General features: G+C 41.6%; 1 long non-coding RNA gene across 2 annotated transcripts; it reads left to right on the plus strand.

Annotated features, from left to right (window-relative positions):
- Nucleotides 1–14983: 14983 nt before the first annotated feature.
- LOC128808074 (uncharacterized) lies at nt 14984–16028 on the plus strand. 2 transcript variants are annotated; one of them, XR_008437361.1, is made up of 3 exons: nt 14984–15056; nt 15174–15323; nt 15943–16028. It is a non-coding gene; the product is annotated as an uncharacterized LOC128808074 (long non-coding RNA). The 2 variants fall into 2 exon arrangements; XR_008437362.1 differs by having other exon boundaries at nt 14987–15061.
- The last annotated feature ends 4766 nt before the right edge of the window (nt 16029–20794 follow it).

Genomic DNA, 20794 nt, shown 5'->3' on the forward strand with positions numbered 1-20794 from the left:
GGAAAATGCAGTCCAAGGGGAATGCAAAACTTCAAGGTTTGATGAGGAGTGAGACTTGATGGAACAGCAGTGAATATGCCACAGAGCTTAGGGGCATAATTTGAGTTACTTGAAATTGCAGGTTAAATTTAATTGTGATTGTTATCAATTATTTAAAATGGTGAAAACTGTTTAAAAACAATGAAAACTGTTTTTTGATAAGTAAACCTCTATGGGGTTTTTTGGATGGAGAAAAGAAGTAAACAAACCATCCCAAGAATAATTTCAAGCAGTGATTGGTTAAAAAAAAAAAACATGGAAAATAGGCTCTCCTCCTCTGTGTGATGTAATAAAACTATTTTTTTTTCAAGTAGCTTTAGTCAATACCCTATGTCTATAACAAAGAAAGAGATTTTAATTTTTTTCTGTTGCTGAAAGCTAACAAAGTACATAGAGCTGATACCTAGAGGTAAGGACAACACCACCTGAGAATATAGTTCCTTATAGATTAAGGCAGGTTGCTCTGTTTAAATATTTGCATGCCTGCATCCTCTTAATTCTTATTCTATCAATTTGCATCCAATTTAGAGTGGTGCCTCAGGTGCTCATTGATTTCTGTTCTCTGTTACCAGTCGCCTTTCATTCTGGCACTAAATACAAACAGAACATAAAAAATGAAGTGCTCCCTGCAGCTTTTCCTGGCAAATAATTTTATTACTTGGCATAAATCTAGACTTTTAATTAGTGAAGAAGTGTACTGATGAAGGCGTCTCTCTCTTCATATAGCAAAAGATGGGTAGATACCACAAAGAACAGAAGCTAAATTTGGTGGATAGAGAGGAATATGTCTGATTTCTGTGACCATTTCTATGCCTATGTTGACAGGCTCCAGGCAGCAACACAGCTTGACAGCAGATGAGGACAGGTTCTGGTCTCAACAAGGGCACCTACTAAATGGTCAGCACTTAGAAAGGGAACATGATTGCAAGGCCCTTTGGAGAACTTGGCTTGGCATGAGATGCTGTTTCAGAAGCTATAGTCTTTGCACTTCGTCTCTAGTTCCCCTCTTGGAGAGATCCTTGCTTTCTCCTCTTTCAAGAAAACTATTATCTGTAGAAAATTATGGTTTTTCCTCATTGAATGATTTTTTTTTTTTTTTTTTTTGATCTTTGGAAAGCCCCAGTAAATCAACCTTCCTATAATTTTACACTTAGGAAAATTGTTCATGAACCATAAGAAATAATCTGGACTTAGCCAATGGTGATGTCTTTTCCTGTTTTATAGTCCTGGGCCTAAATTCTGGGAATATTCCTTTGGAGGATAGGTCTCTTTCCTTTTGTTCCTTTTTATTTATAGAATATTTTTACCATAGTTTGCTAGGACACATTAACAACTGAGTACTTAAGAAAACAAAAGAAGTGGCCAAGCTCAGGGGAGAAGCGCATCTGGTTGCACTTCTCTTATCTGGGAGTTTCTCTCCAAGGGGGGAGATACCGTGAGGTCTGGGCAGGAAAAGGCCGGGGCTGAGGCAGCTCCTGGCTCGCTCTCTCTCTCGGCTTTGGAGGAGGAAGCTGCTGCTTGGGGAAGCGAATTCACTGCTGCCGCCAGAGCACAGCCGGGAGCTGCTGCTTCTGCTGTGGGGTGAGCCTCTGCTTGTGAGAGCAGCCACTAAACTGGGACCTTATGAACACCCACCTCACTATAAGAGGGACCTACCCCTGTCTGTTCGGGCGCCCGGGATCCTGAACCCGCCTCTCCCTGCCCTGCTGGGAGCCGGGTCACTGCTGCCCCACCCCCGCTGCTTCTTCAGCACTGCTCTGAGCTTTCGCTGCACTGTTGCCCTGCAGCCCCTGCCTGCTGAGACATCCTGCCAGCCCAGCTTGCTGCTTCCCAGAGTCCTGCTGGGGCACCAGGATCGGCTGCCCCAAGGTTTGTGGAGCAAAGCCTCTCCTGCGTCCCTTCCCGTCTAGGACAAAGCCGCCATGGCCGCGTGCACCCCGAGCCCGCGCCGCAGCGCCCCCTGCAGCCGCGGGGGAATCATCGCACCTACCCCGCCCTCCGGGAGCCAGCAGCGCCCCTGCTGGCCGTGCCCGGAACTGCACCGAAGGGAAAGTGCCGCGGCCAAAGGCCGGGACTGGGCTCCTGGCTCTGTTTGGTGTTAATGCCGTGGTTGTTGTTGTTTGTTTGCCTTGTTATACATACTAGCAAAGAACTGTTATTCCTGTCCTCATATCCTTGCCTGAGAGCCCCTTAATTTTAGAATTAGAACAATTTGGAGAGAGGAAGTTTACATTCTCCATTCCAAGGGAGGCTCCTGCCTTCCTTAGCAGACACCTGTCTTTCAAACCAAGACAGTCCTCCTTGATTTTGAGCTTCTTTGCTAATGTAAAGTTGCCATAGTACTGCTCTCTCTCATGAGCATTGTTTTTGAAACTTTCTGGGGTACATAAAAAGGTACATATCCACGTCATCCTACTCCAATGTAGAGTTATTATGTCAGTGAGTGTGGCTTTGCATTGTTTTCCCCGGTTCCTGGCAGCTCTGGAGAGCCCGGCAAAGGCGCTGCTTCTTGGCGGGACCGGGGCGTTGCTTGTCCCAGGCACTGCTGTGTTCCGCACACTGGGGTGGGGCTGGCCACATTCTGTTGCCGGTGCGAGGGGCGAGACAAAGAGGCAAAGGAATGTCCAGTCTGTCCGCCTGGTCAGCTGGAGAGCTTTTATTGTTGGTGGAGCTGCGATGGAGAAGGGTGACTCGCTCCCTAGTGCCGCGTGGACAAAATGGGGCTGGGACTGGGGGCGTGCGGGATTTTACAGGGGGCGGGCCGAGGAGGGCAGAAGCCCTCCTGCCCAATGGGGACAGGCACCGTGGCAGTGACATGGACCACGGCAACCAATGGGGGCGCGACAGGGGCGGATACAGGACTCTGGGATGGGGACACGGGGATGGGGTAACTGACAGGGAAGTTTCAGGAAAGAACAGGGGGTGGTTACTGGAGTGACGTGGGGAAGCTCCAATGGCAGGCAGCCAGGAGCAAACCATTGCGGGGGAACAGGGGTGTACAAAGGGGTACACAGAACCAGCTAACAAACATTATAAAACCTCTAATCTGAATGCAACCTGGGATGCAACAAGTGAGGTAGGTGGTCAGAGCCTGTACAGGATGACTGCCTATTTATTCAGCCCTGGTGAGACCACACAGGATGTTCTGTGTCCAGTTCTGAGCTCCCACGCAAGAACAATATTGAAGCAGTTCCAGTGAGGAGGGTTACCAAGATACATAGGTGAGCATATGATGTGAGAGGTCTGTTACTTTTCAGTCTGAAGACAAGCCTAAAGGAAGACCTGACTGCTGTCTTTAACTCTTGAAGGAGAGGTTATAGAGAAAATGAAGCTGAACCTTGGCTCAGAGGTGTATAGTAAAAGGACATGACACAGTGGGCACAAGCTCTAGCAAGACAAAGTCTAACTCAAGGGAGGAAAAAATACATTCTCTAAGAGAATGATTAAGCTGTGAAAAAGGTTGTCCAAGGCTGTGGAGTCTACATCTTTAGATTTATCCAGAGAGTAACTTGACAAGGCCCTTAGAAACTGAATTGAACCTTTAAGTTGATCTTGCTTTGTGTAGGGAATGGATAAGATGACCTCCAGATGTCCCCTCCAGCAGAAATTATTTTATTGTAGTGTGACCTTTCCCATTTCCCAAGCTGTGTAAAGACAGAACAGGGATCTTGCTACCTACCTCAGAGTACATTCTTCCTCCCCCTCCTGGGTAGATTGGTATCCTGCATAAAGTTTCCAGTGGTACTTCACCAGCAGCTAAAAACAGAGATATGTGAAAGATTATAAAGACTTGATTTTTAACAGATAGTCATCATTATTAATGAACACAGCCCAAGGAGGGGAAAAAAGAAAGCCTTTTCAATTCAAACTAAAGTATAGAAATGTTTTCACTGGCTTTGTTCTTTTCTTTTCATGGGGAAAAGAAAAAAGTGAAAACCAGTGCTGTTTTCCCCTGCATATTTTATCCACCATTACCTGCATATGAATTGTGTACAAATAAAGAAATGAGGGACATGAAGCACAGTTGTTAACACTTCACAGAAGATTCTTCATCACTTTTGGAGGCACAGACATTTTCCACTCCTCCAAATCCTTGAGAGTGAAGATCTGCAGCTTAAAATTCAACCAGTGGCTTTCAGCTTTTGACACAGACTGCCTTTATGAAGTAGAATTGAAGGAGTTTGAATGCTTGTAATGGATCCCTCTGAGAAACAGTATAATTGGTATGGCATTGGTCTGCTCTATTCCCTCTGCCTTTAGGGTAACTACTACATTCTCAGATTTCCCTTAAGACGAAAGGACTTTGGCTGACAGATGCCCTATACATTGAATGCATTGCTATAATCCAGACCTGTAAGAGGAGGAAACATTTTCAGTTCCCCTTGAGTTTTAGGAACTGTGAATCACATATCTGAAGAGAAATAATACCTTTCTAACTATAACTCAAACCTATTTCCCCTTTTCTTTTATTCACTACTGTTAAATCAACCCCTTATAGAGGAAGAAATTGCTAAGAGCTACATTGCTCAGATGGATGTTCATGTGCATCACTTTTTGTTTCAATAGTGTTTGGAGTTTTAGCTCCAACTTTCGTCTTTTACCCAAAATACTGTTGTCTGAATATTGTTGCATTAGGCTGTGAGAGAAGCTGAGCAGCACATGGAATATTTAGCATCCTTTCACTTTGGTAAAAAGTATTTTCTTCTTTTCCATACTTGTCCATCTTTTTCTTAGGCTCCATTATGTTTATCTAGTTATCCTTCAAAACATATTCTTCTTACTAGTTCTTATTTGCTCTTTTTTTTCTTTGTAGTTTCATTTCTATCTCCCTGTCTGCTTTTTGTCCTTGACATTTGCATGCTGCATTCTGATCTTCTCTATTTATGTATTTTTTCTTATTTATTTCTGGTTTTCTTGTTTTATCTTAATTCATGTTTGCACATGCCCTTTCTCTCTTTGCTGATACTCTAATTATTCATTCCCTTATTAATTCTAACCTCTCCTTCCATGCAGAAAATGTGTATTTGGTATTTCTCTTTGGAGTGACAAGTCTGTTTCTTACCCTATGTCCATTTCTGTTTTGCCACAGATCCCTTTCTAGGGAGGATGAGAATATGTCAATTTCTTGCTTTCAGTTACATGTGCTCCATATCTATAGATTAATTTTCCATTTTCCTATTCCTTTACTATTGCTCTCTGTTCATCTTCTCCCTTGCAGTGGGTGAAATTCCACTATATAGGTCAGCTATCAATAAGAATAATATAGTGATGATGGTATCATCTTCAGACTGATTTGTTTCTATTATGCTTAAGTCAAAAAGGTCAGGTAGAAAAGCAGAGACATTCACAGATGAGCAGAATGTTGTGCTTTGCTCTATACACCAGTACAGACTTCAGACTGGAATTGTAGCCTGGATAGATTTTGAATGATTCAAGGAACTGAATAATTAAATTAGCCTGGCATTATCACATAGAAACTTGAGAAATGCAAAGGAAAACTGTTGCATCCCGGACTTTGGGTTTAGGTCGGGGTTCTAGTGTGTCTTAGCAAATTCTGTGTACCCCCATGTATTCCCTGGGTTTCCACCCCCTGCAGTACCCGGTTCCCAAGCTACCTGACCATGTGGCCCGGCTCCCATCCCCCTCCCGTCTCTTCCGTGGGTCCTTTCCGGCTGTTATCCCTCCCCTGTGGCCGGGGCCGCCCCGGGCCCCCGGCACGGCCCCTGCCACTTCCCCATGGGCTCCTGCCTTCCACACCACAGCCCCGCAGCGCCGGGAGTGCCCCGGGCCCCGGCGCCGCCCCTGCCGTGCCCCTGTTGGCTCCCCCAGGCCACGCCACGCCCTGGGACCGCCCTGGGCCTCAGTGCCATCCCCTACTGCGTCCCTATTGGCTTCCCCAGACCACGTGACACCCCCCACCCCCTATAAAAGCCCTATGCAGCCGAGGCCGGGCGGCCATATTGTCCAATGCATGAATTGGGAGCACGTCAATAAAATGCTCTCAGCTCCTGCTGCGGGGAATTTGGTCCTTCCTTCACCCCCTTTATCGAGGTCCCTCACGTATGGCAGTAGAAGTGGCCGACCCACCCTCCTGGAGCCACGGAGCCCGGGAGCAGCGGCGGGACTGGGACCGCAGGAGCCGCGGTGCCCCACTGGGCATGGCGGCTGCTCCGGACCCAGGAGAAACACCAGAACACTGCAGAAAACGAACCAAAGCAAGAGTGTAGAGTGTTTGCCTTTTTGAAGATAATGTTTCCTTCCCTGAAATTTTATATTATACAGTCAGGATCTTTGCTGGGTTATCTACATGAAATAAGGTTTTGTTTGCATCTAGCTCAGACTAGGTCACTTTTTGAAATGGATGAGAAGGGTGTGGGTTATCTCCAAGATTCTAAAATGTGCATAGTATCAGAATAGAAATAACAGTGATCTCTTCATATGTATGAAGACCTAATGTTGGGAGACCAAATTCTAAATCCAATCAAGAAAATATTTTCACTTCACTGCTAATGATTGGATAATTACAGAGGAGTTCAGAATAGAAGTCAGAGGCAAAGAAAGATTTGTAGAGGAAAAAAAGGAGATGGCAAAGAGCACATTTCTGTGTCTTGACAGGATTTTTCTTTGTCACTTTGACAATTTGTTCATCTTGAAGTAGAAGTACTCCTTTTTGTGGTTTGAATTTATTTTATCAGCATCTTGTTGGAGTGCAGAAATGCCAATTTTTTTTTTTGCCTGAAGTACAGTGCACTTTAAGTAATGGCTTTCAGAGAGGATAGTGCAAGTGCATCTCTGAAGTATTTGCTAGGACAAGTAACAAAGATATTATAATGATGAAAGTTACATCACTAGAGAAAAAGTTTATTCTATCCAAGAAAATGTATAAATTACAGATTTTCTTAAAAAAGCTTTCTTCTTGTAGTTTCATTGTTAATTATAAGGCAAGCATTGTTTTGATGTTCTAAGAAACTACTCTGAGCAGAGAATGAGAACACAATTACACTCTTCTGTCTCTGTAGACAAAAGTATGCTTGACATTAGAGCCTAAGTGCCAGAAAACCTATACTCTGTTTTGTCTTTAAAAAATTCAAGGTTTTCTTCATAGCAATTTGCATGGTGCTATGCTTTGGCTTTGTGACAAAAACAAATCAGAGACCACCAGTGTTTTAGCTATTGCTGATCAGTCCTTCATGGGTGAGGGCCTTTTCTGTTCCTCATACTAGTGAGAAGGCTGGGGGTGCACACGGAGTTGGGAGGGGACACAAACAGGACAGCTGACTCCAAATGCCCCAAGGGATGTTACAGGCCATATGGTGTCATGCCCAGCATATAATCTAGGAGGAGATCATGGAAGGTGGGACATTTGGAGTAGTGGTGGCATTTTTCTTCCAAAGTAACTGTTGTGTGTGGAGCCCTGCTTTCCTGGGCGTGGCTGAATACCTGCCTGCGCATGGGAAGTGGTGAATGAATTCCTTGTTTTGCTTTGCTTGGGACCACAGCTTCTGCTTTCCCCAGTAAATTGTCTTTATCTCAACTCACATGTTTTCCCACTTTTACCCTTTTGAGTCTTTTCCTCAACCCACTGAGGGGGACTCAGTGAGCATCTGCGTGGGGCTAAACTGCCCTGTTAAAACACAACAAATACTGCAATCACAATGCACTTCAACTTGAAGGTGTGATTCCTTTATTGAGTGCCTGAGAAACGAAAATACATGATCTTTTCACAATTTAATTATAGTAACCTGTATTAATTGTGGTAAATAGGTTAGCAATTTGAACTAAATTACAACAAATAGTCAAGAGACAAAGGCAGAAAAACAACACAGTAGAAAAGAAGAAAGGGAAAAAAAAGTTGAAATACTTCAGAAGAGATTTCAGTCTTCTCTCTGGTGCCTTTGTTTTTCTCTCCTTCCATTATCTTTGGTCACTTGTCTAGATCAAGGCTCTTAGAGATGTTCAGACAACTGACAGGTCCATTAATTCCTTGAGTCCATTGATTCTCATTCTTTCTTTAAGGGCACTGTCAGGAAGGTATAAAAATTGGTAAAGTTCTTTGGCTCTCAAAGTGCTGGCTTAATACATTCTTTTAGAAGATGTCCAGTTAGATGTTTTAAATCTGCAGCTACAATACCATACAAAAAAAAGGTTTGAGCCTTATGCTGGTTTTTGGTTTTAATTTCTCCCCCCCGCCCCCCCCCCCCCCCGAGTGGTAAACAAAAATAACTGTTAGAAGAACTGAGAAAAATACAGACCACTGAATACTCCCTCTTTGTGGAGTCTTATAGACCTGTGTCAGATTATTACTATTTTTTTTTATTAGGCACAGCAGTAAATGTATTTAAAATAATAATAATAATAGTAATAATAATAATAATTATTATTATTATTAGGTTAGCATCCTTGAAACCTCTAGCCCATTGATTAGATTTGAGTAATAATTTTGAAAGTTATTAAGAAAGCAGTAACTACAAGACATGAATATGCAACCATGTGAAAAATTTGGAAAACCTGTCTAAAGCAGATGATATTTCAAAGCTCACTGAAACTATTTCAGATCTATCCAGCTACTTATTACAGGAACACTTCTTATTTGTTTCGGTACCCTATTCAAAGCACGTCAAGAGTGTGCTGTCCTTCCAGTAACACCCAGCTCAGTTGTACAGTGTGACAGCTCACTCAAGGTCAGGAAAACAGTGTGTGCTCTCTAAAATACAGGGAAAGAGTTGGGGAGAAAGGAAAGGAATAGGGAGACAGATTTCCAGGTTCAGGTTTGCATGGAGGCTTCTGACACTGGGATGATTTGAACAAGTAATGTCCTGGCTGGTGACAGGAAGAGGCAGCATTTACTTGGAGATAAGAACTTGGTCAAATGTGACTGAACATCCTCAGTCTCAGTCCCATGGCAGTTTATTTGAAGATAACTTTTAATGTATACCTCATGATCACTGTTTTAGTAAACTGGAAACAGATTTCTGTGTTTTAATTTGTCAAACCTTCAGTGTGCCCTGCAAGGTCTTGTCACAGATGCAGTCCTGATTCTTAAGAATGGAATCATTCAATCATATCCCAAAGTATTTTGTTGAACTTTTGATTCATAGTATTGTATAATTTTGAAATTGCATGCAAATTATATAGCTTAGGACTTCAATGATAAATTATTGCTGACTCGTTTTCCATTTAAAACTAATGTTTTATGTGGCTTAGTTACAGTAAAATTTGTATTCAAGTGCTCAAAAACATTAATCCTAAAATAAAGAGCTAATTTAATAATAGATTAAATGAACACATGATCTGCTTCAGCACAGTAGGTGATCAATGTTTAATACACCCTTGCTAAGTTTATGTAAAGTCTAATCACACCCTTCATTAAGTTATGTTGACAGAGAAGTTAATTTAGTTGGACAAATACTAGGATTCAAAAACCAGCTCTTAATTATGTTGTATTATATATGGTGAGTGAATAAGAGTGTGGACATTAGCAGTGAAAAAGACTGTGGACAAATTGATTAACTGCAATTAAAATGCTTGTGCATCTGTAAGACTATCCTACTTGTCTGAAAATGAATACTGCTTTGGTGTGCAACAAAGCATTTACCCATAAGCTAACTGTATGCAATGCATACTGTAGTTAGCAAGATGCATGCTTTGTTTTAATTGCTTCAAACACTGGATCAAACTGGAAAAAATATTACCTGAATAACTGTAACATATTCATTTTTCTCATCATAAATTTTGGGTTGAAAAATAATATCTCATCAAAGAAACTGAAGAATGGAAAAGAAAACAAGGGCCTCTTTCTTACTGTACATACCTACCTGTGGTAATACCACTGAAAATATCATGATAGCAACAGTTTTATTCATAGGATCTCATGAAAATGTTATTTTCTACAAAATGAATTATTATTAGACATGTCAAATATGTAGATGGATTTCCATTAAACACCTTATAATTACACAGATTTAGTTTCTATTTGTAATAAATATGTATCTGTATGACAGAAAAATGTAGTGTTTGGGGAGGGCTCAAGTGTTGCATGTGTGCATATATTTGTGTGTGTGTGTGTGTGTGTGTGTGTGTGTGTGTGTGTGTGTGTGCAAACACTTCAGGAAAAAATCCTGACTACTACAGAAATGAGGCACTAACTGCAGCTTTACTATTCAAATAAATAACAGCTATCATTGCATCTAACCCTTTTGATAATGGCCACCAATTCCTTGGACAAATTGAATATGACCAATTAGATTCAAAAGACTGCAATGTAATTATGTGAAATTTACATAAGAGCATCTCTGCTCCCATTCAAACTGCACGAGAATTAAAGAATAAGGAAGGCAGATGGAAGCTTCTCACAAGACTTGTAGATACAGCTTTACCAGACCTCTGCATTTAAAATAAGGTGAATGAATAAAATCCCCTGACTAATACAAATTCACCCTGTCTGCTTGGGGGAGAGAGAGGCACCAGAGGCTTGTCATATCTATTGTGCATTAAGTGAAATATTTCATCACTTATTTCTGGGTAATCAAAAGAGCTTTAGCCTAAGTGTAAGTTTGCTTCATTTGTACACTATCACTTTTATTCAAAGCACTTCCTCTTTATCTTCCCTTTGTAATAGGAACAATAAAAGAAAATGTAATTTATGCAGGACTGCAACATTTACAAAAGTTTTTAGATCAATAAATTTAGTTTTCATGACACAATGTAAAAGGGATTTGCTATATTGCATGCATGAAAAATGCATTGTTTTAGTAATCATTCTGATATTATGTTGTTCTAAATGCACAGCTTGATGCAACTGTGCTATTAAAATATATTCCAAAGAATATCCCAGGGGTCTCTCTTGTCATTTTGGTTCAAGCTGGTGCATAAATTTCCAGTTATAAAGAAATATTCTAAGTTAATCTTCTCAGGAAGTAGCTGAATGGTCCTTATGAGTCCTTGCAAGGCTTATAAAGACAATTTCAGGAAGAACTTTTTCTTCAAGACATCTTCAAGATGTGTATTATATGAATTCAAACACATAATTCTACCTGTAATTAAGTTAAACTGTATTCACAAGTCACAAGCCCTAGAGTATTTCAATGTAGGCTTCACAGATCAGAATGGAATCCTGAAAACACAAGAAATAGAACTGAATGGATTAATTCTGTTTCAATTTTTATTGTAATTCAAGGTGTATTCAACCTAATTAAATATCCCAAAAGAAATCCCCTTTTATATACAAAACTGGGCTTTATCTAGCAAGACACACATTCTCTGAAGTGAAGCAAGATCTCTACTGGCATAAATTTGGAATGTAAGTTCTGTCTTAGTGAAATTTTACACAGTTGAAACTGCCAAGGATTAATTATTTATCATTTCCCTGCTGCATTTTGTCTATTGGATGACACAAATAGGAAAACTCCAGTCATTTTAGGAGTGCTTCATCTCCAGTGAAAAGTTTCAGGTAGCCAGGTATTTTCACGCTTGACAATAGTGATCAAGGAAACTGACACCAATTTATATCACCAAATATGACAGTGCCACTGTGGACCAATAGGCTTGGGGTTTTCTTTGAAGACAAGAACTGATCCTCTTCTGTGGAATCCTTCAAAAAATAGAAAAGAAACAAATGTATAGCTGTCCCTACAAAAAGGACATTTGATTTGAATGTGCACAGTCTTTGTATAGGCTGAATACATTGGTTTCTCAAATCCAAAACTATTCTATGAAAGCCTAATTCAAGGAATAGATGAGCCATTGTGAAAGATTATTAGCACTCTTTTTTAATCCCCTTTTGAAAAAGGTCCTTTTTAATTTTTACTTTTTTATATTATCATAGCACTGTTTTCCCTTCCTGAAAGGTTACAACATTTCATGCATCTCATTTCTTCCTCCTCCACCCTGTAATCCTTTGTAGGCACATATATGCCCCTTTTCTCACAGATATTCCCTCTAGCATGGATTATTTCCTTTCCCTTTAATCCTCACAGGCTGCGCTTAACAGTCTTACACAAGTTTGCATAGGAAACCTCTGTTTAGCTGACGTGGATCACATGGCTGCCAGGCTAGTTGGACAGAATTCAAGCTGGATAAAAACTGTATATTGCGTAGCAGGGAAAAAATTACTAAATTCACATTGTTATAGCAAATGAGGATTAAAGCCATTTCATTTATAAATCATGTAATTACATGAGACTCAGAACTATGCATTCTGGGTCAATCAAAAAAAATCCCAGATGCACACAAATTTATGAACACCTACCTCTTGCCAATACACCAAAGTTATTACTACCCCCAGCTCACACTTACACAGCACCACACTTAGTAACCCCATGGTAGCTGCTTAATCCATTGATTATCCTCTTGCTCTTGGAGAACTGGTCTATGTCAATAAAACAACCAGATGATTTAAAAAAAAATATTTAAAAGTTAAAACAAAACAAAACAAAAAAAAACCCCAACACTTTAAGAAAGGGGAAAAATGACTGCTGAGAGGGAAAGAGAATTTTAGAAGTCATAACTGCCTATGCCTTATTTTATTCAAAGACATGCTGAACTCATTAAGAACAGGCAGTAGAAATTGAGTCATCTTATCACCAAAAATGTCTGGTTGTAATTTATGAACCCTATTTCTTTACATATACAAACTCTTTTTAAAATCACACGTTACAAAAAAATTGTAATTGTAACAAGACACTCCTGTGTGTAAAATATGAAGTATTATTTCATACCTTATTGCACCAATGGCACTTGTCTTTAACTGCATGACAGGCAAGAAATGATATCCCATTATTCACATCTCACAGTGTCATCTTACTTATCCCACAGTGTCTTTTGGTTCACATATTTTCCTGCATTCTTAGCATTTCACAGGCCGCTCTGAATGCAAAGGAGCAATGCAATGCGAGTGCTCAAAGCTCCCATTGGAAGAGTATTTTAGACCTCATCCTGCAAATGTTTTGCTGAAGTTTTTTCCCCATAGTTAAACTTATAAGAGTTGTAAGATTGAAAGTTTATGAACCATTTAACTGTTTGTCCACTAACCGCTTTCATTGCACAAGACCGTTTTTACTGTTTTTTAAAATTTTTTTTCTTTTTTTGTTTGTTTTGTTTGTTTGTTTGTTTTTGAATCACAGTGTTCTGGTCTGTTGTGACAGTATAGAGTGCTTGTGAGGTTTTAAAATCAGAATGTGCAGATCATGTGCAGGTGATAGAACTAACCTCTTTCTGAAAGCCTAATCTGAGGAATACCACCAGACCCTGAGCACTGACATGCATCAAAAAGATTTGTCATATCCTGAAGTTTAAATGTAAGGCATTATTGCATTTAAATTTGGCATTGCTGATCTGAGTCCTCCAGATCATTTGTGGAGAGCAAATACAATTTAACTGGTAAAACCTTGCAGATCTACAGGAACTGAAGAAATAAACATACAGATATAAGTGGTAACAAAATGTGTTGCATGTAATCTGATTAAGAATCGGTAAATCTTAAAAGTGTTTAAAGTTGTCAGTATTCATTTCAATTTCAAAGAGATTTGGAGCTAAGTAGTTCATTATGTTATTTTTTGAAACTGAGTAGAACTTATTACATCTTTGCAGATATATGTAGTTCTTTCCAGATATATGTAGTTATTTTTTAATTACTTAGACTTTTTCTCTGCGTGAAAGTTATGTTAGAAAATATCTACTGAAATTCTGGTTTTGATCTATTTCTGTGCAGTTATGGATACACAGTACTGCTGTATTTAGAGCACAGTTGTATTTAGCTGAAAACAATATAAAACTAAACTGTAAAGTTACTTCAGAAAGAACTTTTTAACATGAAAATAATATCCTGGGAGATCTGTTGAATGGAGTCAGAAGAAAGATAACACTTGGCTATGAAATGAAATTGAAAGGCTTGTTAAGGCAAACCTATGTGTTGGAGCTTGGTTTGAAAAATTACAAAAGAAAGAAGAGTCAGACAAAAATATATACATTTGACTGACCCAAGGATCAAGCAGCTGACCAGCTGGGACATGGATAGATGATTGTTTGTCTTATGAATGTAGGAAGAAATAATCCAAGTAAAAGAGATTGGTTTGTCTTTTACACTTTAGCAATCCACAGAAGAAAACATAAAATACATCAGCAAGAGACTAATAGTATGTCCTGATTCTTTACATCAGGAATATTTTACTTTTATAGGATAGACCAAAACTTCTGTATGTAAAGCTCTCTTTTTTAACCATCAACAAATTTTAGCTCATAAATAAAGTTACTTGGATAGACATGAAATGCTATGTTTTAATAAACATGATTTAAACCTTCATTTTTTATTTTGTTTCTCTTCATATCTTATTTGTCTTTAAAAATAAATGAATTATAGTATTATTAAAATTATTTAATCCAACATTAAAAAAATTAAATAAAGGGATAATGAAGATCCAAATTAATTTCTGTGTCTGTTGTATTTTAAAACCAATGAAGTGTAGCACTAAAGGCCAGATCTTCTGTGCATTGATGGTTTTCCACTGCGCTCAGAACTGCCTATCATGAAGAATAGTTCATAGAGAAACTTAGTATGTTAGTCTTAGCCTAGTACAGGAGTCTCTGCATTTTACAATGAAGCACAAATGTTAGTGTCTGAGAATGATGAAGATGAGTTTTGCTAAAAATACCTAAGAATGTTATTTGTTTTGGTGGCTCAAGATCTCTCCATTACTCATGTAGCCAATGAACAAGATATTTTCAACTGATGCCTGTATGTGAACAGTATATGAACAGAGATCCAAAGTCCAACTCCAGCACTGATCATCTCTGCTGACGGTGGTTGTAACAGAATCCGTGGAACACAATCATGGCATCATAGAATCATAGGTTTGGTTGGAAGGGACCTTAGAAACCATCTAGTTCTAAACTCCTTAGAACTTGTTTTTGGTTAGACCAAGTTGCTCATCGCCTGGTTCAATCTGGCCCTGAACACTTCCATGGGAGGGACATGGAAGTCCATTCCCTGGGTCTTCTGCTGGTGTCTTATCACCTTCATAGTAAAGTATTTCCTTCTAATATAAAATCTAAACTTACCCTCTTTCAGTTTGAAGCCATTCTTCCTTGTCCTATCACTACATGCTGTTGTAAAATGTCCCTCTCTGTCTCCCTTGTAGGAGGGAGTTATGTTCTCAGGCTGTTCTCAGCTCTCCCCAGAGCCTTCTCTTCTCCAAGCTGAACAGCCACAACTTTCTCAGCCTGTCTTCATAGGAGAAGTGTTCCAGCCTTCTGATCTTAGTGTCTCTTCTCTGGACTCACTCTAACAGGTCCACACCCTTTACTTGTTTGGTGTTCTGATGTTCTGATTTGGAACAATTAAGAAACAAGCTCTTCATTTGCCATGCTAGGCACATGCTAACTCTGTTAACTGAAGTTTAATATCAGTCATAGTCTGGGAATAAATCTTCAGTAATAAGTAGATAAGAATTTTTAATGAACTATTATGTTATTTTTCTACAAAAACTGTAAGGTTGTTAAAACTGAAGTTGTTCATAGAATCTGTTTCCCAGTTTTGATAGGGTGGTTTCTCAGCTGAAAATCTTAGTGAGAGACATCTGTTCCATATTACTCAGAAATACAGTAGCATAATAATGTAATCAATAATGAGTAGTTTACACATAATATGTGGGAAATTATATGACTAATTTTCCTTATTCAATAGTCTATTGAATTTATTACCTCTGATTTGGAAAATTCATGATCAGGATTATGGCAGGGACTGGAGACCAGCCTTGTATGTTTCCACTTTACTGTTATAAACACCAACAGAGTATGATGGCTGTAGCCTCTACATTTCCTACATGCCTTACTTTGTATTTAGTGTGATAAGAGTTTGGGTTTTTAGAGAAATTGAAAATATTTTTTGAAAAATCCCATTTTTTCCAGATATGAATTCTGAAGTACATGAGAGAGAAAAGGTAGCAAAACAGGTAATTAATCCTACCAGTCTATCTGACAGTAATAAATTTCCAAGAAGGAGGAAGATAGCTCTGAAGATGTTGCTACGCAACTGCTTTCAAATGTATATAAATCTGTTAGTTGCTGTTGTTTGTTTATATTGCAGCCAGTATTCTCCAAAGGTAAAAGTAAAAAATCTAGGCCTGGAATTCAGAAGTGTAGTCCACTGCTACCATTTGACATTATACATATCAATTTGACATTTGAAATTGTGTAGGTGCTCTTTGAAGCTTAGAAAGCTCTGTGTTGAAATGGTTTCTTCGGTCAGAAACTGCAGCCACACCATGGCATTGACTTCACTGTGGCATGACCTTTGAGTGTAAAGCACAGAGGATTTGAATTAATTTCACCACAGTTTCCCTTTCCCAAAGTGCATTTAGGCAGGCTCACTTAGTGTCCCCAAGCAACTCATTCAAATGCCCTTTATCACTGAAAAGAAACACTTTATATTTTGTGTTTTTTTTTTTTTACTTAAGGGACCTCCTCTGTCTCAGCCTGACCTGCCTATCAAGTACAATAATACCCTTGAACTGTCTCTCACCCTGTTTCAGCCCATCTCTTTTCTTCATTTCCACAGCACAGTATTGCCTGTGAATTCCCATTACTGTTCTTGGCTGAGATCTGCAGTTTCTCAGACATGGCAGGGAGAGGCATTGAAGAATGTAATACCAGATTTAGTGTCACTTAACTACTGGGAAAATTAAAGTATTGCTTTATTACTGCTTCCACTGGCAACCCAGTGAGACTGGGCTTACCAGGAGACTTCCCTTACCTCACAGGTGGAAGGAGTTTTGGCTGCTGGGACTCATGACCAGCTGAGAGCTGGTGCTGCTGAGGGTGGCGCCTTCCCTACTGTGACCCTGGGACATGCTCTTGGACACCATGAGGTGGCCATGGCCAGGGCTGTCCCCCAACCCACTGGGGACACTTCCAGCTGAGACTCTTGCCTACTGCCCCTTAGCCATGGGCTTGTATTGCATGCCGGGTTTGGGTTCAGATTAGGGGTTCTGATATGTGTTAGTTAGCCGGTTCTGTGTACCCCTGTGCACCCCCCATCTTTCCCCCTCCCCTCGGTGGTCTGCTCCCGGTTACTTACCATTAGAGCATCACCATGCCAGTCCTGTAACCAACCCCTGTCCACTCCAGAGAGTTTGGTGTCAGCAACTCCGTTCATCTCAGAGCCCCGTATCCGCCCCCGTTGTGTCCCCGTTGGTTACCCTGGTCCACATCACTCTCCTGTTGCCTGTCCCCATTGGGCAAGGGGGGCTTCCGCCCCTGTTGGCCCACCCCCTATAAAACCCCGCACGCCCTTGGCCCCAGTGCCATTTTATCCACGCGGCTCTAGGGAGCGGTCGCGGTTCTCCATCACAGCTCCACGTGGCAATAAAAGCTTTCCAGCTGACCACGCGGACAGACTGGACATTCCTTCCCTCTTTGTCTCGTCCCCGCGCCGGCTCCAGAGCGCGGCCAGCCCCACCCCGGTGTGCGGAACACAGCAGTGCCTGGGACAAGCGGCACCCCGGTCCCGCTGAGAAGCTACGCCATTCCAAGCTCTCCGGAGCTGCCCGGGACCAGGGAAAACGACACAATGCCACAGGCCTGGCCTGGTCTCTGCCTGTCCCTGTCCCACCGCAGCTTTCTCCTTCTGTCCTGATGGCCCTGCTAATGGGCCCTGGCTGCTTGGCCCTGCCCTGAGGCCCCTGGAGCCATGGCTCCCAGTCCCTGGCCTGGCCCTGGTCATCCCAAACAGCAGGCATTGCCTGAGGGTCACAGAACAGCTGGTGGTGGTGCGGGCCAAGGGAGGTCACCACATCCAACCCTCTTGTTCTGGCAGGACATCCTGGAGCAGGCTGCCCAGGGCTCTGTACAGCTGGGGCTTGAGGGTTGTAATACCTCCAAAGGTGCAGGTGGCACAAACTCTCCTTGGCTGCCCTTGCTGTGTGGTTTACACCTGGAAGTATTCAAACACCTTATATTCCCAGCATTATGTCTGGGCGCTGAATATGAAGTTTAGACTTCTAACTGAATCAGATCTGTGGATTTCATTGTAAGAAGTGTACCCTCCTCACTGCTGTCTCTTCGGAATTTCTTACATTTCAGACATCTACTTGCTGTGACTTCTGCCTGCCTGTTATACCTCATGGTCCAGAATATTTTGTTTGCTGGAAGCCAAGAGGATGTCCTTCCCCAGCGGTATCATTTTGACCTCCAGCTTAACCTTTTAATCTTAACCATTTCACCTCTATGGGGTGATGACACCAACACAGATTTTTGAAGAAAATCACTACTGTGGTTTTTATATTTAAGAATCTGTTTTTATGGACAAGAAACACATCTGTTAAAGCACATCTGTTGGATCAGTCCTTTCAGAACATACAGTGAGAAAACAAATTGGCATGGATGGGTTAAGTTGTTGCAGAGCTACTGTTGCATGCCAGGTTTGGGTTCAGATTAGGGGTTCTGTTTTGTGTTAGTTAGCCGGTTCTGTGTAACTCCGTGCACCCCCCGCGTTTCCCCCCTCACCACGGTGGTCCGCTCCGGGTTACTTACCATTGGAGCTCACCATGCCAGTCCTGTAACCACCCCCCTGTCCAATCCGGAGAGTTCGGTGTATGTTTCCCCACTCCCGTAACCCCATTCACTTCAGAGCCTGGTCTGCCCCTGTTGCATCCCCGTCGGTTACTCCAGTCCACGTCACTCCCCTGTAGCCTGCCCCCATTGGGCGAGGGGGGCTTCCGCCTCCCTCGGCCCGCCCCCTATAACACCCTATGCCTTCCTTTGTTCAAGGCCATTTTTGTCCACGTGGGCGCAGGGGAGTGAGCCGCGGCTTCTCTGTCGCGACTCCCCACGGCAAATAAAAGCTCTCCAGCCTCCCACATGGATGGAGTGGACAATTCCTTCCCTCTTCATCTCGCCTCTCATGCGGCATGAAAAGCTGCCAGCCCTACCCCAGCGCGCAGAAGGCAGAAGCGTCCAGGAATCGCGGCAAGCACAGGTCCCGCTGGGAAGCCGAGGCGCCTGAGCCGGGCACTCTGGAGCCACCCGGGACCAGGAAAAACAACGTGATTGCCTCAAGCTACCAAGATGCTTCTGTATATTTAGAGCACATTAAGAAATAATAAAATCTCTAAAATCTGTATTCTACAGATTTTTAAGTGTTCTTTACTTTTCAGACTTAAATTTTTCAATTTCAGTTTAAAACGCTTGTGTCCCCTTCTGTATCTCTTCTCTTTCTGTAATATAATGCATTAATAATAATTCTGTAATCATATATATATATACACATACATGTACACATCCAGATATTTTTTTTCCCTCTTATTTCTTATTATACTATGAACTTTTCAGGACAAGATTCTTAAGCCTGCCTAAGATAGTAATAGCAAGCACAGAAGTCTGTCAGAAAGACTTGCATGGTCAAGAGAGGTAAATGTGAAAGCTGATGAAATGGGAAAGACTTTCCAGGTCTGACTTAGCTCTTATGCTGTTGATTTCCTGGTGGTGACTGTGAGTACCTTAAATTAGTAAATTAAGTAACATTACTGGTTCCCATCATTTAGTCTTTTCCTCTTTATTTCTCCATAAAGAAGAATTATGACTATGGGACAGTATCTTGGTATTTCTTTTGGTTTATATGTTCACAGAGAATTTTTTATGGATGCAAGATTAAGTGGATTTTTTATTAAAAGAAGTAAAATCACAGAAACTCACCTAGTACTTGTGTTAGAGAATTTTGATGCTATCAATAGCTTTTGAGCCTGAGGGACCCTGATAGAATTGTCCTCTGCAACAATGGACTTAAGGGATTTTTGGCTGTTCATCATTAGAAAGATTACTGATTACAGATTTCATGACAGGGCATTAGTGATCTTTTAGATTACTTCTAGATAGAAATAATTTAGATTTTATATTTCTGAGGCACTTTGTAAACCAGACATTTTTTCATAGGAAAACAGTGAGTAGAGTGGCACAATTTTTACTTTAGTTTTGATAACTAGAAAATACATTGTACAGATAAAAGCATTCTGAGTGATCCTGTCCGGCTGCACGTCACTTTTCCCGCCCCGACCGGCTCCCGAGAATGCTGCTTGGTGCCTCAGCTCCTCGTCAGAGTCGATGCTGCCGCTAATTCCGGGCGCTTCTGTGGCTGTGCTCCAGGTGGGCTGGCTGTGCTTCGTCGTCGGCACGAGGGAAGGAAATGAAGAGGCAGGGAATTGTCCAAACCCATCCACATCACAGCTGGGTGCTTTATTGGTCGCAGGAGCCGCAATGGAGAAGCTGCAGCCGCTCCCAGCCTCGCTTGGACGAATCTGGCCCTGAGGCTGGGGTGCTGCGGAGGGATATAGGGGTGGGACAGGGGAGGATGGGAGCTCTCTGCCCAATGAGCGCAGACGCCGTGGCTGTGATGTTGCCACAATAGCCAATGGGCACACGATGAGGGCGGACATGAGGGTTCAGGGCCAGTGGGACTGCAGGAATGAGGTGACGAGCACAGAACTCCTGGGGCTGGACGGGGGAGTGGTCACAGGAGTGGCACAGGAGAAGACCCAATGGCCAGCAGCCTGGGGCTAACTTCCGTGGGGGGGAGAAGACACGGGGGACACACGAGGATACATGGAACCGGTAAGCTAATAAAGACCAGAACCCCTAATCTGAACCCAAAACCCAGGATGCAACAATCCTGGTAGTAATCTCTCTGGGTAAATGTATTCATAGATGATGACTGTTGCTATAGAAGAACTTCATTTTGTTAGGAAACGCATTGAATAGACTAATTGTG

The sequence above is a fragment of the Vidua macroura genome, chromosome 5 (genome assembly GCF_024509145.1).
Source record: "Vidua macroura isolate BioBank_ID:100142 chromosome 5, ASM2450914v1, whole genome shotgun sequence".
In the NCBI taxonomy this organism is placed as follows: Eukaryota; Metazoa; Chordata; class Aves; order Passeriformes; family Viduidae; genus Vidua; species Vidua macroura.